Genomic DNA, 19,905 nt, shown 5'->3' with positions numbered 1-19,905 from the left:
TTGCAACACGGTCCTAACGTGAGTGTTGCGTCACGGTCCTAACGTGAGTGTTGCATCACGGTCCTAACGTGAGTGTTGCATCACGGTCCTAACATGAGTGTTGCAACACGGTCCTAACGTGAGTGTTGCATCACGGTCCTAACATGAGTGTTGCAACACGGTCCTAACGTGAGTGTTGCATCACGGTCCTAACGTGAGTGTTGCAACACGGTCCTAACGTGAGTGTTGCATCACGGTCCTAACGTGAGTGTTGCATCACGGTCCTAACATGAGTGTTGCAACACGGTCCTAACATGAGTGTTGCAACACGGTCCTAACGTGAGTGTTGCATCACGGTCCTAACATGAGTGTTGCAACACGGTCCTAACGTGAGTGTTGCATCACGGTCCTAACGTAAGTGTTGCAAAATTCCAACGCTGTAATACCGTGATGTGAGTGTTACAACACAGCAAGGACGTGTTGTGAGTTGCGTTGCAAGTCAATAATGCGTTGTGAATCTTGCAAGACAGTATCACTTTGTGTGTGGTACAACATAAATAATGTGTTGTGAATGTTGCAATACTTATATATATATATATATATGAGTTTTGCAACATTAAAATAATACGTTGTGTGTGTTGCAACACTGAAATTTAGTGTTGTGTTTCAACCCATGCTAAATGTGTTGTGTGTTTTGAAACGTTATAACACAGTAATAACAGGTTACAATCCTCACAGTTTATTATTTATCTATTGCAACCCTTGGTAATGTAATTTTTTTTGCAACACTCACACGTTCAATTTTACAAAACCTTCTTGTGTTCTATCACTTATAACTTCTTATTTCAGTGTTGCAAGACTCTCAACACCTTATTCCTGTGTTGCAACACCCAAAACATGCCGTTCCTGAGCGTTGCAACACTAACAACATGTCTGTGTGCGTTAGTTTTAAATCTGTGTATTTTGGATATGAATATGACAAGTTTTAACTAAAGTCAGGTTTTCATTCACGATTCTTTAATTTCTTGAGTCAATAAAGTTATGTAATCAAAAACATTTTAACTGTCGCAAGATATTGACAGCAACAGTATAATTACCTTCACGAATACTATAATATTACCATAATTACCTTCACGAATACTATAATATTACCATAATTACCTGAACTATTACTATAATATTACCATAATTACCTGAACTATTACTATAATATTACCATAATTACCTGAACTATTACTATAATATTACCATAATTACCTGAACTATTGCTATAATATTACATAATTTAGGGAAAATACGTAATTTGTCTGCCACTGAGAACATATTCACTAAAGTCTTCACTGTAGAGAGATAACTTCAAGAAAATCATTGACAAAGTTCAGTGCAAGAATTTACAACTTGTAAGTTTGTACAACCCGTCCTCCTGTTTACACAGTAGTTTTGTAACGATGTGTACCATAGTACATAGGTTGACGTACTAAGCAATTAGAATCAAGAATTTTGTACTATTCCCTATATAGAGTCCGAAAAAGAGGCAAAAAACAAATTCCAAGTAAAGTCTTGGAATGGTCCTACAAACTTTTAACTTTATAAGTAAACTCTGAGCGTCTGGACAAGACTTCAAATGGACCTTCCAAATGATGCTCTAGAGCAGTCTCCACTCTGGTGTTAAGAAACCAGAGTGCTCACCTGGCTGGAAACGTCTAGACTCTTCTAGAGAGCTTAAAGCGTCCAGAGTCCAACAGAGGCAACAGTCCGCAACATCTGCTTCAGTGTCTGGTGAAATCTTTCCAAGACTCTGGGGAGGACTCTGGGGAATTGGTGTTTTATGTTATACCTCTGAACAAATTGTTGGAACTCAGCTGAACGAAAATTACTACCATTGTCAGACTGGATCACACGAGGCAGTTAAAACAAGGTATAAAACTTCACAGGATGATTGATGATTGTCTTAGCTCTAATATTACGTACAGGAGAGGCTTCAGGGAATTTCGTTGTAGCACACATTAAGGTTATTACAAATATATGACCAGACTTGGTCCGTGTCAAAGGGCCTACACATTCTACTATGATGTGGGAAAAAGATTCAGGTGGAACTTCAATTGGATGAAAGGGAGCTCCAGGTACAGTTTGGCTGGGTTTCCTCACCACTGGACAGGTTACACACTGTCGACAATATTTTGCAATATCTTACTTAAGTTTAGACCAATAAGAGTACTTTGTTACCTGAAACAACATTCGACTGATCCCTTGGCGACCATTTAAAGGATCGTCATGAGCAGCTGTGAGGACTTGTTCACGGTATGCTTTGGGGACCACAAGTTGGGTAACACTCTCACAGTCCTCTGAAGAGCGAGATATCTTAGATCTGCATCGTCTCATCATCATCTGATCTCTGAGGCAGTATCCAACATCATCTGCCAAACCATTCTCCTCTGGAACGACTTGAGAAAACATACTTACAAACTATGGTCATTCTTTTCAAGTTGGGCCAAAGTGTGGGATTCAACATCAGTAAAATGTTCATGAATGTTCATGAACATTCCTAAGTTATGAACAGTAACAATTCTTCAAACAAAACTCATAAACATCATACACAGACATCACAATACTGTGATGCATCAAATGAACAAATACACAAGGGCCGTGATGAGGGTTCGAACCTACGCCTGAGAGGATCCCAGACGCGCCTTAATCGACTGTGCCACGACATTGTCAAAAGAATTGCAACCGGGAGTGCAACTGCTCTCACAAAGACACGGGAATTCATTTGTCTTCTTAGATTCTTGGTGTTTATGCAAGATAAGATCTGTGTTTATGAGAGAGTAATCAGAAGCCGTCGTAGCCCAGCTGTGGGAGCGTCCTCCGCGGCCTCGTAGCCCAGCTGTGGGAGCGTCCTCCGCGGCCTCGTAGCCCAGCTGTGGGAGCGTCCTCCGCGGCCTCGTAGCCCAGCTGTGGGAGCGTCCTCCGCGGCCTCGTAGCCCAGCTGTGGGAGCGTCTTCCGCGGCCTCGTAACCCAGCTGTGGGAGCGTCCTCCGCGGCCTCGTAGCCCAGCTGTGGGAGCGTCCTCCGCGGCCTCGTAGCCCAGCTGTGGGAGCGTCCTCCGCGGCCTCGTAGCCCAGCTGTGGGAGCGTCCTCCGCGGCCTCGTAGCCCAGCTGTGGGAGCGTCCTCCGCGGCCTCGTAGCCCAGCTGTGGGAGCGTCCTCCGCGGCCTCGTAGCCCAGCTGTGGGAGCGTCCTCCGCGGCCTCGTAGCCCAGCTGTGGGAGCGTCCTCCGCGGCCTCGTAGCCCAGCTGTGGGAGCGTCCTCCGCGGCCTCGTAGCCCAGCTGTGAGAGCGTCCTCAGCGGCCTCGTAGCCCAACTGTGGGAGTGTCCTCCGCGGCCTCGAAGCCCAGCTGTGGGAGCGTCCTCCGCGGCCTCGTAGCCCAGCTGTGGGAGCGTCCTCCGCCGCCTCGTAGCCCAGCTGTGGGAGCGTCCTCCGCGGCCTCACAGTCCAGCTGTGGGAGCGTCCTCCGCGGCCTCACAGTCCAGCTGTGGGAGCGTCCTCGTAGCCCAGCTGTGGGAGCGTCCTCCACGGCCTCGTAGTCCAGCTGTGGGAGCGTCCTCCGCGGCCTCGTAGCCCAGCTGTGGGAGCGTCCTCCACGGCCTCGTAGCCCAGCTGTGGGAGCGTCCTCCGCGGCCTCGTAGCCCAGCTGTGGGAGCGTCCTCCGCGGCCTCGTAGCTTAGCTGTGGGAGCGTCCTCCGCGGCCTCGCAGTCCAGCTGTGGGAGCGTCCTCCGCGGCCTCGCAGCCCAGCTGTGGGAGCGTCCTCCACGGCCTCGTAGCCCATCTGTGAGAGCGTCCTCCGCGGCCTCGCAGCCCAGCTGTGGGAGCGTCCTCCACGGCCTCGTAGCCCAGCTGTGGGAGCGTCCTCCACGGCCTCGCAGCCCAGCTGTGGGAGCGTCCTCCGCGGCCTCGCAGTCCAGCTGTGGGAGCGTCCTCCGCGGCCTCGCAGTCCAGCTGTGGGAGCGTCCTCCGCGGCCTCGCAGCCCAGCTGTGGGAGCGTCCTCCACGGCCTCGTAGCCCAGCTTTGGGAGCGTCCTCCGCGGCCTCGCAGTCCAGCTGTGGGAGCGTCCTCCGCGGCCTCGTAGCCCAGCTGTGGGAGCGTCCTCCACTGCCTCGCAGTCCAGCTGTGGGAGCGTCCTCCGCGGCCTCGTAGCCCAGCTGTTGGAGCGTCCTCCGCGGCCTCGTAGCCCAGCTGTGGGAGCGTCCTCCGCGGCCTCACAGTCCAGCTGTGGGAGCGTCCTCACAGTCCAGCTGTGGGAGCATCCTCACAGTCCAGCTGTGGGAGCGTCCTCACAGTCCAGCTGTAGGAGCGTCCTCCGCGGCCTCGCAGCCCAGCTGTGGGAGCGTCCTCCGCCACCTCGCAGTCCAGCTGTGGGAGCGTCCTCACAGTCCAGCTGTGGGAGCGTCCTCCGCGGCCTCGCAGCCCAGCTGTGGGAGCGTCCTCACAGTCCAGCTGTGGGAGCGACCTCACAGTCCAGCTGTGGGAGCGTCCTCCACCGCCTCGCAGTCCAGCTGTGGGAGCGTCCTTTGCGGCCTCGCAGTCCAGCTGTGGGAGCGTCCTTTGCGGCCTCGCAGTCCAGCTGTGGGAGCGTCCTCACAGTCCAGCTGTGGGAGCGTCCTCCGCGGCCTCACAGTCCAGCTGTGGGAGCGTCCTCACAGTCGAGCTGTGGGAGCGTCCTCGCAGTCCAGCTGTGGGAGCGTCCTCCGCCGCCTCGCAGTCCAGCTGTGGGAGCGTCCTCCGCGGCCTCACAGTCCAGCTGTGGGAGCGTCCTCACAGTCCAGCTGTGGGAGCGTCCTCGCAGTACAGCTGTGGGAGCGTCCTCCACCGCCTCGCAGTCCAGCTGTGGGAGCGTCCTCACAGTCCAGCTTTGGGAGCGTCCTCCGCGGCCTCACAGTCCAGCTGTGGGAGCGTCCTCCGCGGCCTCACAGTCCAGCTGTGGGAGCGTCCTCACAGTCCAGCTGTGGGAGCGTCCTCTGCGGCCTCACAGTCCAGCTGTGGGAGCGTCCTCCGCGGCCTCACAGTCCAGCTGTGGGAGCGTCCTACGCGGCCTCACAGTCCAGCTGTGGGAGCGTCCTCCGCGGCCTCACAGTCCAGCTGTGGGAGCGTCCTCCGCGGCCTCACAGTCCAGCTGTGGGAGCGTCCTCCGCGACCTCGTAGTCCAGCTGTGGGAGCGTCCTCCGCCGCCTCGCAGTCCAGCTGTGGGAGCGTCCTCCGCGGCCTCGCAGCCCAGCTGTGGGAGCGTCCTCACAGTCCAGCTGTGGGAGCGTCCTCACAGTCCAGCTGTGGGAGCGTCCTCCGCCACCTCGCAGTCCAGCTGTGGGAGCGTCCTACGCGGCCTCACAGTCCAGCTGTGGGAGCGTCCTCCGCGGCCTCACAGTCCAGCTGTGGGAGCGTCCTCCGCGGCCTCACAGTCCAGCTGTGGGAGCGTCCTCCGCGGCCTCGTAGTCCAGCTGTGGGAGCGTCCTCCGCGGCCTCGCAGCCCAGCTGTGGGAGCGTCCTCACAGTCCAGCTGTGGGAGCGTCCTCACAGTCCAGCTGTGGGAGCGTCCTCCGCCACCTCGCAGTCCAGCTGTGGGAGCGCCCTCACAGTCCAGCTGTGGGAGCGTCCTCACAGTCCAGCTGTGGCAGCGTCCTCCGCCACCTCGCAGTCCAGCTGTGGGAGCGTCCTCACAGTCCAGCTGTGGGAGCGTCCTCCGCGGCCTCACAGTCCAGCTGTGGGAGCGTCCTCCGCGGCCTCGTAGTCCAGCTGTGGGAGCGTCCTCCGCGGCCTCGCAGCCCAGCTGTGGGAGCGTCCTCACAGTCCAGCTGTGGGAGCGTCCTCACAGTCCAGCTGTGGGAGCGTCCTCCGCCACCTCGCAGTCCAGCTGTGGGAGCGCCCTCACAGTCCAGCTGTGGGAGCGTCCTCACAGTCCAGCTGTGGCAGCGTCCTCCGCCACCTCGCAGTCCAGCTGTGGGAGCGTCCTCACAGTCCAGCTGTGGGAGCGTCCTCCGCGGCCTCACAGTCCAGCTGTGGGAGCGTCCTCCCGGCCTCACAGTCCAGCTGTGGGAGCGTCATCCGCGGCCTCGTAGCCCAGCTGTGGGAGCGTCCTCCGCGGCCTCACAGTCCAGCTGTGGGAGCGTCCTTACAGTCCAGCTGTGGGAGCATCCTCACAGTCCAGCTGTGGGAGCGTCCTCACAGTCCAGCTGTGGGAGCGTCCTCCGCGGCCTCGCAGCCCAGCTGTGGGAGCGTCCTCCGCCACCTCGCCGTCCAGCTGTGGGAGCGTCCTCACAGTCCAGCTGTGGGAGCGTCCTCCGCGGCCTCGCAGCCCAGCTGTGGGAGCGTCCTCACAGTCCAGCTGTGGGAGCGACCTCACAGTCCAGCTGTGGGAGTGTCCTCCACCGCCTCGCAGTCCAGCTGTGGGAGCGTCCTTCGCGGCCTCGCAGTCCAGCTGTGGGAGCGTCCTCACAGTCCAGCTGTGGGAGCGTCCTCCGCGGCCTCACAGTCCAGCTGTGGGAGCGTCCTCACAGTCCAGCTGTGGGAGCGTCCTCGCAGTCCAGCTGTGGGAGCGTCCTCCGCCGCCTCGCAGTCCAGCTGTGGGAGCGTCCTCCGCGGCCTCACAGTCCAGCTGTGGGAGCGTCCTCACAGTCCAGCTGTGGGAGCGTCCTCGCAGTACAGCTGTGGGAGCGTCCTCCACCGCCTCGCAGTCCAGCTGTGGGAGCGTCCTCACAGTCCAGCTGTGGGAGCGTCCTCCGCGGCCTCACAGTCCAGCTGTGGGAGCGTCCTCACAGTCCAGCTGTGGGAGCGTCCTCGCAGTCCAGCTGTGGGAGCGTCCTCCGCCGCCTCGCAGTCCAGCTGTGGGAGCGTCCTCCGCGGCCTCACAGTCCAGCTGTGGGAGCGTCCTCACAGTCCAGCTGTGGGAGCGTCCTCGCAGTACAGCTGTGGGAGCGTCCTCCACCGCCTCGCAGTCCAGCTGTGGGAGCGTCCTCACAGTCCAGCTTTGGGAGCGTCCTCCGCGGCCTCACAGTCCAGCTGTGGGAGCGTCCTCCGCGGCCTCACAGTCCAGCTGTGGGAGCGTCCTCACAGTCCAGCTGTGGGAGCGTCCTCCGCGGCCTCACAGTCCAGCTGTGGGAGCGTCCTCTGCGGCCTCACAGTCCAGCTGTGGGAGCGTCCTCCGCGGCCTCACAGTCCAGCTGTGGGAGCGTCCTACGCGGCCTCACAGTCCAGCTGTGGGAGCGTCCTCCGCGGCCTCACAGTCCAGCTGTGGGAGCGTCCTCCGCGGCCTCACAGTCCAGCTGTGGGAGCGTCCTCTGCGGCCTCGTAGTCCAGCTGTGGGAGCGTCCTCCGCCGCCTCGCAGTCCAGCTGTGGGAGCGTCCTCCGCGGCCTCGCAGCCCAGCTGTGGGAGCGTCCTCACAGTCCAGCTGTGGGAGCGTCCTCACAGTCCAGCTGTGGGAGCGTCCTCCGCCACCTCGCAGTCCAGCTGTGGGAGCGTCCTACGCGGCCTCACAGTCCAGCTGTGGGAGCGTCCTCACAGTCCAGCTGTGGGAGCGTCCTCCACGGCCTCGTAGTCCAGCTGTGGGAGCGTCCTCCGCGGCCTCGTAGCCCAGCTGTGGGAGCGTCCTCCACGGCCTCGTAGCCCAGCTGTGGGAGCGTCCTCACAGTCCAGCTGTGGGAGCGTCCTCCGCCACCTCGCAGTCCAGCTGTGGGAGCGTCCTCACAGTCCAGCTGTGGGAGCGTCCTCCGCGGCCTCACAGTCCAGCTGTGGGAGCGTCCTCCGCGGCCTCACAGTCCAGCTGTGGGAGCGTCATCCGCGGCCTCGTAGCCCAGCGGTGGGAGCGTCCTCCGCGGCCTCGCAGTCCAGCTGTGGGAGCGTCCTCCGCCGCCTCACAGTCCAGCTGTGGGAGCGTCCTCCGCGGCCTCACAGTCCAGCTGTGGGAGCGTCCTCCGCGGCCTCACAGTCCAGCTGTGGGAGCGTCCCCCGCGGCCTCACAGTCTAGCTGTGGGAGCGTCCTCCGCCGCCTCACAGTCCAGCTGTGGGAGCGTCCTCTGCGGCCTCACAGTCCAGCTGTGGGAGCGTCCTCCGCGGCCTCGTAGTCCAGCTGTGGGAGCGTCCTCCGCCGCCTCGCAGTCCAGCTGTGGGAGCGTCCTCCGCCGCCTCGCAGTCCAGCTGTGGGAGCGTCCTCCGCGGCCTCGTAGTCCAGCTGTGGGAGCTTCCTCCGCGGCCTTATAGCCCAGCTGTGGGAGCGTCCTCCGCGGCCTCGCAGCCCAGCTGTGGGAGCGTCCTCACAGTCCAGCTGTGGGAGCGTCCTCACAGGCCAGCTGTGGGAGCGTCCTCCGCCACCTCGCAGTCCAGCTGTGGGAGCGTCCTCACAGTCCAGCTGTGGGAGCGTCCTTCGCGGCCTCGCAGTCCAGCTGTGGGAGCGTCCTCACAGTCCAGCTGTGGGAGCGTCCTCCGCGGCCTCGCAGTCCATCTGTGGGAGCGTCCACCGCGGCCTCACAGTCCAGCTGTGGGAGCGTCCTCCGCGGCCTCGTAGTCCAGCTGTGGGAGCGTCCTCCGCCGCCTCGCAGTCCAGCTGTAGGAGCGTCCTCCGCCGCCTCGCAGTCCAGCTGTGGGAGCGTCCTCCGCGGCCTCGTAGTCCAGCTGTGGGAGCGTCCTCCGCGGCCTTGTAGCCCAACTGTGGGAGCGTCCTCCGCGGCCTCGCAGCCCAGCTGTGGGAGCGTCCTCCGCGGCCTCACAGTCCAGCTGTGGGAGCGTCCTCCGCGGCCTCGTAGTCCAGCTGTGAGAGCGTCCTCCGCCGCCTCGCAATCCAGCTGTGGGAGCGTCCTCCGCCGCCTCGCAGTCCAGCTGTGGGAGCGTCCTCCGCGGCCTCGTAGTCCAGCTGTGGGAGCGTCCTCCGCGGCCTTGTAGCCCAGCTGTGGGAACGTCCTCCGCGGCCTCGCAGCCCAGCTGTGGGAGCGTCCTCACAGTCCAGCTGTGGGAGCGTCTTCACAGTCCAGCTGTGGGAGCGTCCTCCGCCACCAAGCAGTCCAGCTGTGGGAGCGTCCTCACAGTCCAGCTGTGGGAGCGTCCTTCGCGGCCTCGCAGTCCAGCTGTGGGAGCGTCCTCGCAGTCCAGCTGTGGGAGCGTCCTCCACCGCCTCGCAGTCCAGCTGTGGGAGCGTCCTCACTGTCCAGCTGTGGGAGGGTCCTCCACGGCCTCACAGTCCAGCTGTGGGAGCGTCCTCCGCGGCCTCACAGTCCAGCTGTGGGAGCGTCCTCACAGTCCAGCTGTGGGAGCGTCCTCCGCGGCCTCACAGTCCAGCTGTGGGAGCGTCCTCCGCGGCCTCACAGTCCAGCTGTGGGAGCGTCCTCCGCGGCCTCGCAGCCCAGCTGTGGGAGCGTCCTCACAGTCCCGCTGTGGGAGCGTCCTCACAGTCCAGCTGTGGGAGCGTCCTCCGCCACCTCGCAGTCCAGCTGTGGGAGCGTCCTACGCGGCCTCGACACTGTCCAGCTGTGGGAGCGTCCTCCGCGGCCTCACAGTCCAGCTGTGGGAGCGTCCTCACAGTCCAGCTGTGGGAGCGTCCTCCGCCACCTCGCAGTCCAGCTGTGGGAGCGTCCTCACAGTCCAGCTGTGGGAGCGTCCTCCGCCACTTCGCAGTCCAGCTGTTAGAGCGTCCTCACAGTCCAGCTGTGGGAGCGTCCTCCGCGGCCTCACAGTCCAGCTGTGGGAGCGTCCTCCGCGGCCTCACAGTCCAGCTGTGGGAGCGTCCTCCGCGGCCTCACAGTCCAGCTGTGGGAGCGTCCTCCGCGGCCTCGTAGCCCAGCGGTGGGAGCGTCCTCCGCGGCCTCGCAGTCCAGCTGTGGGAGCGTCCACCGCGGCCTCACAGTCCAGCTGTGGGAACGTCCTCACAGTCCAGCTGTGGGAGCGTCCTCCGCGGCCTCACAGTCCAGCTGTGGGAGCGTCCTCCGCGGCCTCACAGTCCAGCTGTGGGAGCGTCCTCCGCGGCCTCACAGTCCAGCTGTGGGAGCGTCCTCCTAGGCCTCACAGTCCAGCTGTGGGAGCGTCCTCCGCGGCCTCACAGTCCAGCTGTAAGAGCGTCCTCCGCCGCCTCACAGTCCAGCTGTGGGAGCGTCATCCGCGGCCTCACAGTCCAGCTGTGGGAGCGTCCTCCGCGGCCTCGTAGTCCAGCTGTGGGAGCGTCCTCCGCCGCCTCGCAGTCCAGCTGTGGGAGCGTCCTCCGCCGCCTCGCATTCCAGCTGTGGGACCGTCCTCCGCGGCCTCGTAGTCCAGCTGTGGGACCGTCCTCCGCGGCCTTGTAGCCCAGCTGTGGGAGCGTCCTCCGCGGCCTCGCAGCCCAGCTGTGGGAGCGTCCTCACAGTCCAGCTGTGGGAGCGTCCTCACAGGCCAGCTGTGGGAGCGTCCTCCGCCACCTCGCAGTCCAGCTGTGGGAGCGTCCTCACAGTCCAGCTGTGGGAGCGTCCTTCGCGGCCTCGCAGTCCAGCTGTTGGAGCGTCCTTACAGTCCAGCTGTGGGAGCGTCCTCCGCGGCCTCGCAGTCCAGCTGTGGGAGCGTCCACCGCGGCCTCACAGTCCAGCTGTGGGAGCGTCCTCCGCGGCCTCGTAGTCCAGCTGTGGGAGCGTCCTCCGCCGCCTCGCAGTCCAGCTGTGGGAGCGTCCTCCGCGGCCTCGCAGCCCAGCTGTGGGAGCGTCCTCACAGTCCAGCTGTGGGAGCGTCCTCACAGTCTAGCTGTGGGAGCGTCCTCCGACACCTCGCAGTCCAGCTGTGGGAGCGTCCTCTTAGTCCAGCTGTGGGAGCGTCCTCCGCCACCTCGCAGTCCAGCTGTGGGAGCGTCCTCACAGTCCAGCTGTGGAAGCGTCCTCCGCGGCCTCACAGTCCAGCTGTGGGAGCGTCCTCCGCGGCCTCACAGTCCAGCTGTGGGAGCGTCCTCCGCGGCCTTGTAGCTCAGCGGTGGGAGCGTCCTCCGCGGCCTCGCAGTCCAGCTGTGGGAGCGTCCACCGCGGCCTCACAGTCCAGCTGTGGGAACGTCCTCACAGTCCAGCTGTGGGAACGTCCTCACAGTCCAGCTGTGGGAGCGTCCTCCGCGGCCTCACAGTCCAGCTGTGGGAGCGTCCTCCGCGGCCTCACAGTCCAGCTGTGGGAGCGTCCTCCGCGGCCTCACAGTCCAGCTGTGGGAGCGTCCTCCGCGGCCTCACAGTCCAGCTGTGGGAGCGTCCTCCGCCGCCTCACAGTCCAGCTGTGGGAGCGTCCTCCGCGGCCTCACAGTCCTGCTGTGGGAGCGTCCTCCGCGGCCTCGTAGTCCAGCTGTGGGAGCGTCCTCCGCCGCCTCGCAGTCCAGCTGTGGGAGCGTCCTCCGCCGCCTCGCAGTCCAGCTGTGGAAGCGTCCTCCGCGGCCTCGTAGTCCAGCTGTGGGAGCGTCCTCCGCGGCCTTGTAGCCCAGCTGTGGGAGCGTCCTCCGCGGCCTCGCAGCCCAGCTGTGGGAGCGTCCTCACAGTCCAGCTGTGGGAGCGTCCTCACAGTCCAGCTGTAGGAGCGTCCTCCGCCACCAAGCAGTCCAGCTGTGGGAGCGTCCTCCGCGGCCTCGTAGTCCAGCTGTGGGAGCGTCCTCCGCCGCCTCGCAGTCCAGCTGTGGGAGCGTCCTCCGCGGCCTCGTAGTCCAGCTGTGGGAGCGTACACCTCCGCCGCCTCGCAGTCCAGCTGTGGGAGCGTCCTCCGCGGCCTCGCAGCCCAGCTGTGGGAGCGTCCTCACAGTCCAGCTGTGGGAGCGTCCTCACAGTCCAGCTGTGGGAGCGTCCTCACAGTCCAGCTGTGGGAGGGTCCTCCGCCACCTCGCAGTCCAGCTGTGGGAGCGTCCTCACAGTCCAGCTGTGGGAGCGTCCTCACAGTCCAGCTGTGGGAGCGTCCTCCGCCACCTCGCAGTCCAGCTGTGGGAGCTTCCTCACAGTCCAGCTGTGGGAGCGTCCTCCGCGGACTCACAGTCCAGCTGTGGGAGCGTCCTCACAGTCCAGCTGTGGGAGCGTCCTCCGCGGCCTCACAGTCCAGCTGTGGGAGCGTCCTCCGCGGCCTCACAGTCCAGCTGTGGGAGCGTCCTCCTAGGCCTCACAGTCCAGCTGTGGGAGCGTCCTCCGCGGCCTCACAGTCCAGCTGTAAGAGCGTCCTCCGCCGCCTCACAGTCCAGCTGTGGGAGCGTCATCCGCGGCCTCACAGTCCAGCTGTGGGAGCGTCCTCCGCGGCCTCGTAGTCCAGCTGTGGGAGCGTCCTCCGCCGCCTCGCAGTCCAGCTGTGGGAGCGTCCTCCGCCGCCTCGCATTCCAGCTGTGGGACCGTCCTCCGCGGCCTCGTAGTCCAGCTGTGGGACCGTCCTCCGCGGCCTTGTAGCCCAGCTGTGGGAGCGTCCTCCGCGGCCTCGCAGCCCAGTTGTGGGAGCGTCCTCACAGTCCAGCTGTGGGAGCGTCCTCACAGGCCAGCTGTGGGAGCGTCCTCCGCCACCTCGCAGTCCAGCTGTGGGAGCGTCCTCACAGTCCAGCTGTGGGAGCGTCCTTCGCGGCCTCGCAGTCCAGCTGTTGGAGCGTCCTCACAGTCCAGCTGTGGGAGCGTCCTCCGCGGCCTCGCATTCCAGCTGTGGGAGCGTCCACCGCGGCCTCACAGTCCAGCTGTGGGAGCGTCCTCCGCGGCCTCGTAGTCCAGCTGTGGGAGCGTCCTCCGCCGCCTCGCAGTCCAGCTGTGGGAGCGTCCTCCGCGGCCTCGCAGCCCAGCTGTGGGAGCGTCCTCACAGTCCAGCTGTGGGAGCGTCCTCACAGTCTAGCTGTGGGAGCGTCCTCCGACACCTCGCAGTCCAGCTGTGGGAGCGTCCTCACAGTCCAGCTGTGGGAGCGTCCTCCGCCACCTCGCAGTCCAGCTGTGGGAGCGTCCTCACAGTCCAGCTGTGGAAGCGTCCTCCGCGGCCTCACAGTCCAGCTGTGGGAGCGTCCTCCGCGGCCTCACAGTCCAGCTGTGGGAGCGTCCTCCGCGGCCTTGTAGCTCAGCGGTGGGAGCGTCCTCCGCGGCCTCGCAGTCCAGCTGTGGGAGCGTCCACCGCGGCCTCACAGTCCAGCTGTGGGAACGTCCTCACAGTCCAGCTGTGGGAACGTCCTCACAGTCCAGCTGTGGGAGCGTCCTCCGCGGCCTCACAGTCCAGCTGTGGGAGCGTCCTCCGCGGCCTCACAGTCCAGCTGTGGGAGCGTCCTCCGCGGCCTCACAGTCCAGCTGTGGGAGCGTCCTCCGCGGCCTCACAGTCCAGCTGTGGGAGCGTCCTCCGCCGCCTCGCAGTCCAGCTGTGGGAGCGTCCTCCGCGGCCTCGCAGCCCAGCTGTGGGAGCGTCCTCACAGTCCAGCTGTGGGAGCGTCCTCACAGTCCAGCTGTGGGAGCGTCCTCACAGTCCAGCTGTGGGAGGGTCCTCCGCCACCTCGCAGTCCAGCTGTGGGAGCGTCCTCACAGTCCAGCTGTGGGAGCGTCCTCACAGTCCAGCTGTGGGAGCGTCCTCCGCCACCTCGCAGTCCAGCTGTGGGAGCTTCCTCACAGTCCAGCTGTGGGAGCGTCCTCCGCGGACTCACAGTCCAGCTGTGGGAGCGTCCTCACAGTCCAGCTGTGGGAGCGTCCTCCGCGGCCTCACAGTCCAGCTGTGGGAGCGTCCTCCGCGGCCTCACAGTCCAGCTGTGGGAGCGTCCTCCTAGGCCTCACAGTCCAGCTGTGGGAGCGTCCTCCGCGGCCTCACAGTCCAGCTGTAAGAGCGTCCTCCGCCGCCTCACAGTCCAGCTGTGGGAGCGTCATCCGCGGCCTCACAGTCCAGCTGTGGGAGCGTCCTCCGCGGCCTCGTAGTCCAGCTGTGGGAGCGTCCTCCGCCGCCTCGCAGTCCAGCTGTGGGAGCGTCCTCCGCCGCCTCGCATTCCAGCTGTGGGACCGTCCTCCGCGGCCTCGTAGTCCAGCTGTGGGACCGTCCTCCGCGGCCTTGTAGCCCAGCTGTGGGAGCGTCCTCCGCGGCCTCGCAGCCCAGTTGTGGGAGCGTCCTCACAGTCCAGCTGTGGGAGCGTCCTCACAGGCCAGCTGTGGGAGCGTCCTCCGCCACCTCGCAGTCCAGCTGTGGGAGCGTCCTCACAGTCCAGCTGTGGGAGCGTCCTTCGCGGCCTCGCAGTCCAGCTGTTGGAGCGTCCTCACAGTCCAGCTGTGGGAGCGTCCTCCGCGGCCTCGCAGTCCAGCTGTGGGAGCGTCCACCGCGGCCTCACAGTCCAGCTGTGGGAGCGTCCTCCGCGGCCTCGTAGTCCAGCTGTGGGAGCGTCCTCCGCCGCCTCGCAGTCCAGCTGTGGGAGCGTCCTCCGCGGCCTCGCAGCCCAGCTGTGGGAGCGTCCTCACAGTCCAGCTGTGGGAGCGTCCTCACAGTCTAGCTGTGGGAGCGTCCTCCGACACCTCGCAGTCCAGCTGTGGGAGCGTCCTCACAGTCCAGCTGTGGGAGCGTCCTCCGCCACCTCGCAGTCCAGCTGTGGGAGCGTCCTCACAGTCCAGCTGTGGAAGCGTCCTCCGCGGCCTCACAGTCCAGCTGTGGGAGCGTCCTCCGCGGCCTCACAGTCCAGCTGTGGGAGCGTCCTCCGCGGCCTTGTAGCTCAGCGGTGGGAGCGTCCTCCGCGGCCTCGCAGTCCAGCTGTGGGAGCGTCCACCGCGGCCTCACAGTCCAGCTGTGGGAACGTCCTCACAGTCCAGCTGTGGGAACGTCCTCACAGTCCAGCTGTGGGAGCGTCCTCCGCGGCCTCACAGTCCAGCTGTGGGAGCGTCCTCCGCGGCCTCACAGTCCAGCTGTGGGAGCGTCCTCCGCGGCCTCACAGTCCAGCTGTGGGAGCGTCCTCCGCGGCCTCACAGTCCAGCTGTGGGAGCGTCCTCCGCCGCCTCACAGTCCAGCTGTGGGAGCGTCCTCCGCGGCCTCACAGTCCTGCTGTGGGAGCGTCCTCCGCGGCCTCGTAGTCCAGCTGTGGGAGCGTCCTCCGCCGCCTCGCAGTCCAGCTGTGGGAGCGTCCTCCGCCGCCTCGCAGTCCAGCTGTGGAAGCGTCCTCCGCGGCCTCGTAGTCCAGCTGTGGGAGCGTCCTCCGCGGCCTTGTAGCCCAGCTGTGGGAGCGTCCTCCGCGGCCTCGCAGCCCAGCTGTGGGAGCGTCCTCACAGTCCAGCTGTGGGAGCGTCCTCCGCCACTTCGCAGTCCAGCCGTTAGAGCGTCCTCACAGTCCAGCTGTGGGAGCGTCCTCCGCGGCCTCACAGTCCAGCTGTGGGAGCGTCCTCCGCGGCCTCACAGTCCAGCTGTGGGAGCGTCCTCCGCGGCCTCACAGTCCAGCTGTGGGAGCGTCCTCCGCGGCCTCGTAGCCCAGCGGTGGGAGCGTCCTCCGCGGCCTCGCAGTCCAGCTGTGGGAGCGTCCACCGCGGCCTCACAGTCCAGCTGTGGGAACGTCCTCACAGTCCAGCTGTGGGAGCGTCCTCCGCGGCCTCACAGTCCAGCTGTGGGAGCGTCCTCCGCGGCCTCACAGTCCAGCTGTGGGAGCGTCCTCCTAGGCCTCACAGTCCAGCTGTGGGAGCGTCCTCCGCGGCCTCACAGTCCAGCTGTAAGAGCGTCCTCCGCCGCCTCACAGTCCAGCTGTGGGAGCGTCATCCGCGGCCTCACAGTCCAGCTGTGGGAGCGTCCTCCGCGGCCTCGTAGTCCAGCTGTGGGAGCGTCCTCCGCCGCCTCGCAGTCCAGCTGTGGGAGCGTCCTCCGCCGCCTCGCATTCCAGCTGTGGGACCGTCCTCCGCGGCCTCGTAGTCCAGCTGTGGGACCGTCCTCCGCGGCCTTGTAGCCCAGCTGTGGGAGCGTCCTCCGCGGCCTCGCAGCCCAGCTGTGGGAGCGTCCTCACAGTCCAGCTGTGGGAGCGTCCTCACAGGCCAGCTGTGGGAGCGTCCTCCGCCACCTCGCAGTCCAGCTGTGGGAGCGTCCTCACAGTCCAGCTGTGGGAGCGTCCTTCGCGGCCTCGCAGTCCAGCTGTTGGAGCGTCCTCACAGTCCAGCTGTGGGAGCGTCCTCCGCGGCCTCGCAGTCCAGCTGTGGGAGCGTCCACCGCGGCCTCACAGTCCAGCTGTGGGAGCGTCCTCCGCGGCCTCGTAGTCCAGCTGTGGGAGCGTCCTCCGCCGCCTCGCAGTCCAGCTGTGGGAGCGTCCTCCGCGGCCTCGCAGCCCAGCTGTGGGAGCGTCCTCACAGTCCAGCTGTGGGAGCGTCCTCACAGTCTAGCTGTGGGAGCGTCCTCCGACACCTCGCAGTCCAGCTGTGGGAGCGTCCTCACAGTCCAGCTGTGGGAGCGTCCTCCGCCACCTCGCAGTCCAGCTGTGGGAGCGTCCTCACAGTCCAGCTGTGGAAGCGTCCTCCGCGGCCTCACAGTCCAGCTGTGGGAGCGTCATCCGCGGCCTCACAGTCCAGCTGTGGGAGCGTCCTCCGCGGCCTTGTAGCTCAGCGGTGGGAGCGTCCTCCGCGGCCTCGCAGTCCAGCTGTGGGAGCGTCCACCGCGGCCTCACAGTCCAGCTGTGGGAACGTCCTCACAGTCCAGCTGTGGGAACGTCCTCACAGTCCAGCTGTGGGAGCGTCCTCCGCGGCCTCACAGTCCAGCTGTGGGAGCGTCCTCCGCGGCCTCACAGTCCAGCTGTGGGAGCGTCCTCCGCGGCCTCACAGTCCAGCTGTGGGAGCGTCCTCCGCGGCCTCACAGTCCAGCTGTGGGAGCGTCCTCCGCCGCCTCACAGTCCAGCTGTGGGAGCGTCCTCCGCGGCCTCACAGTCCTGCTGTGGGAGCGTCCTCCGCGGCCTCGTAGTCCAGCTGTGGGAGCGTCCTCCGCCGCCTCGCAGTCCAGCTGTGGGAGCGTCCTCCGCCGCCTCGCAGTCCAGCTGTGGAAGCGTCCTCCGCGGCCTCGTAGTCCAGCTGTGGGAGCGTCCTCCGCGGCCTTGTAGCCCAGCTGTGGGAGCGTCCTCCGCGGCCTCGCAGCCCAGCTGTGGGAGCGTCCTCACAGTCCAGCTGTGGGAGCGTCCTCACAGTCCAGCTGTGGGAGCGTCCTCCGCCACCAAGCAGTCCAGCTGTGGGAGCGTCCTCCGCGGCCTCGTAGTCCAGCTGTGGGAGCGTCCTCCGCCGCCTCGCAGTCCAGCTGTGGGAGCGTCCTCCGCGGCCTCGTAGTCCAGCTGTGGGAGCGTACACCTCCGCCGCCTCGCAGTCCAGCTGTGGGAGCGTCCTCCGCGGCCTCGCAGCCCAGCTGTGGGAGCGTCCTCACAGTCCAGCTGTGGGAGCGTCCTCACAGTCCAGCTGTGGGAGGGTCCTCCGCCACCTCGCAGTCCAGCTGTGGGAGCGTCCTCACAGTCCAGCTGTGGGAGCGTCCTCACAGTCCAGCTGTGGGAGCGTCCTCCGCCACCTCGCAGTCCAGCTGTGGGAGCTTCCTCACAGTCCAGCTGTGGGAGCGTCCTCCGCGGACTCACAGTCCAGCTGTTGGAGCGTCCTCCGCGGCCTCGTAGCCCAGCGGTGGGAGCGTCCTCCGCGGCCTCGTAGTCCAGCTGTGGGAGCGTCCACCGCGGCCTCACAGTCCATATGTGGGAACGTCCTCACAGTCCAGCTGTGGGAACGTCCTCACAGTCCAGCTGTGGGAACGTCCTCACAGTCCAGCTGTGGGAGCGTCCTCCGCGGCCTCACAGTCCAGCTGTGGGAGCGTCCTCCGCGGCCTCACAGTCCAGCTGTGGGAGCGTCCTCCGCGGCCTCACATTCCAGCTGTGGGAGCGTCCTCCGCGGCCTCACAGTCCAGCTGTGGGAGCGTCCTCCGCGGCCTCACAGTCCAGCTGTGGGAGCGTCCTCCGCGGCCTTGTAGCCCAGCTGTGGGAGCGTCCTCCGCGGCCTCGCAGCCCAGCTGTGGGAGCGTCCTCACAGTCCAGCTGTGGGAGCGTCCTCCGCCACTTCGCAGTCCAGCTGTTAGAGCGTCCTCACAGTCCAGCTGTGGGAGCGTCCTCCGCGGCCTCACAGTCCAGCTGTGGGAGCGTCCTCCGCGGCCTCACAGTCCAGCTGTGGGAGCGTCCTCCGCGGCCTCACAGTCCAGCTGTGGGAGCGTCCTCCGCGGCCTCGTAGCCCAGCGGTGGGAGCGTCCTCCGCGGCCTCGCAGTCCAGCTGTGGGAGCGTCCACCGCGGCCTCACAGTCCAGCTGTGGGAACGTCCTCACAGTCCAGCTGTGGGAGCGTCCTCCGCGGCCTCACAGTCCAGCTGTGGGAGCGTCCTCCGCGGCCTCACAGTCCAGCTGTGGGAGCGTCCTCCTAGGCCTCACAGTCCAGCTGTGGGAGCGTCCTCCGCGGCCTCACAGTCCAGCTGTAAGAGCGTCCTCCGCCGCCTCACAGTCCAGCTGTGGGAGCGTCATCCGCGGCCTCACAGTCCAGCTGTGGGAGCGTCCTCCGCGGCCTCGTAGTCCAGCTGTGGGAGCGTCCTCCGCCGCCTCGCAGTCCAGCTGTGGGAGCGTCCTCCGCCGCCTCGCATTCCAGCTGTGGGACCGTCCTCCGCGGCCTCGTAGTCCAGCTGTGGGACCGTCCTCCGCGGCCTTGTAGCCCAGCTGTGGGAGCGTCCTCCGCGGCCTCGCAGCCCAGCTGTGGGAGCGTCCTCACAGTCCAGCTGTGGGAGCGTCCTCACAGGCCAGCTGTGGGAGCGTCCTCCGCCACCTCGCAGTCCAGCTGTGGGAGCGTCCTCACAGTCCAGCTGTGGGAGCGTCCTTCGCGGCCTCGCAGTCCAGCTGTTGGAGCGTCCTCACAGTCCAGCTGTGGGAGCGTCCTCCGCGGCCTCGCAGTCCAGCTGTGGGAGCGTCCACCGCGGCCTCACAGTCCAGCTGTGGGAGCGTCCTCCGCGGCCTCGTAGTCCAGCTGTGGGAGCGTCCTCCGCCGCCTCGCAGTCCAGCTGTGGGAGCGTCCTCCGCGGCCTCGCAGCCCAGCTGTGGGAGCGTCCTCACAGTCCAGCTGTGGGAGCGTCCTCACAGTCTAGCTGTGGGAGCGTCCTCCGACACCTCGCAGTCCAGCTGTGGGAGCGTCCTCACAGTCCAGCTGTGGGAGCGTCCTCCGCCACCTCGCAGTCCAGCTGTGGGAGCGTCCTCACAGTCCAGCTGTGGAAGCGTCCTCCGCGGCCTCACAGTCCAGCTGTGGGAGCGTCATCCGCGGCCTCACAGTCCAGCTGTGGGAGCGTCCTCCGCGGCCTTGTAGCTCAGCGGTGGGAGCGTCCTCCGCGGCCTCGCAGTCCAGCTGTGGGAGCGTCCACCGCGGCCTCACAGTCCAGCTGTGGGAACGTCCTCACAGTCCAGCTGTGGGAACGTCCTCACAGTCCAGCTGTGGGAGCGTCCTCCGCGGCCTCACAGTCCAGCTGTGGGAGCGTCCTCCGCGGCCTCACAGTCCAGCTGTGGGAGCGTCCTCCGCGGCCTCACAGTCCAGCTGTGGGAGCGTCCTCCGCGGCCTCACAGTCCAGCTGTGGGAGCGTCCTCCGCCGCCTCACAGTCCAGCTGTGGGAGCGTCCTCCGCGGCCTCACAGTCCTGCTGTGGGAGCGTCCTCCGCGGCCTCGTAGTCCAGCTGTGGGAGCGTCCTCCGCCGCCTCGCAGTCCAGCTGTGGGAGCGTCCTCCGCCGCCTCGCAGTCCAGCTGTGGAAGCGTCCTCCGCGGCCTCGTAGTCCAGCTGTGGGAGCGTCCTCCGCGGCCTTGTAGCCCAGCTGTGGGAGCGTCCTCCGCGGCCTCGCAGCCCAGCTGTGGGAGCGTCCTCACAGTCCAGCTGTGGGAGCGTCCTCACAGTCCAGCTGTGGGAGCGTCCTCCGCCACCAAGCAGTCCAGCTGTGGGAGCGTCCTCCGCGGCCTCGTAGTCCAGCTGTGGGAGCGTCCT

The sequence above is a fragment of the Procambarus clarkii genome, chromosome 73 (genome assembly GCF_040958095.1).
Source record: "Procambarus clarkii isolate CNS0578487 chromosome 73, FALCON_Pclarkii_2.0, whole genome shotgun sequence".
Lineage (NCBI taxonomy): Eukaryota > Metazoa > Arthropoda > Malacostraca > Decapoda > Cambaridae > Procambarus > Procambarus clarkii.
Note: the sequence above shows the minus strand (reverse complement) of the source record.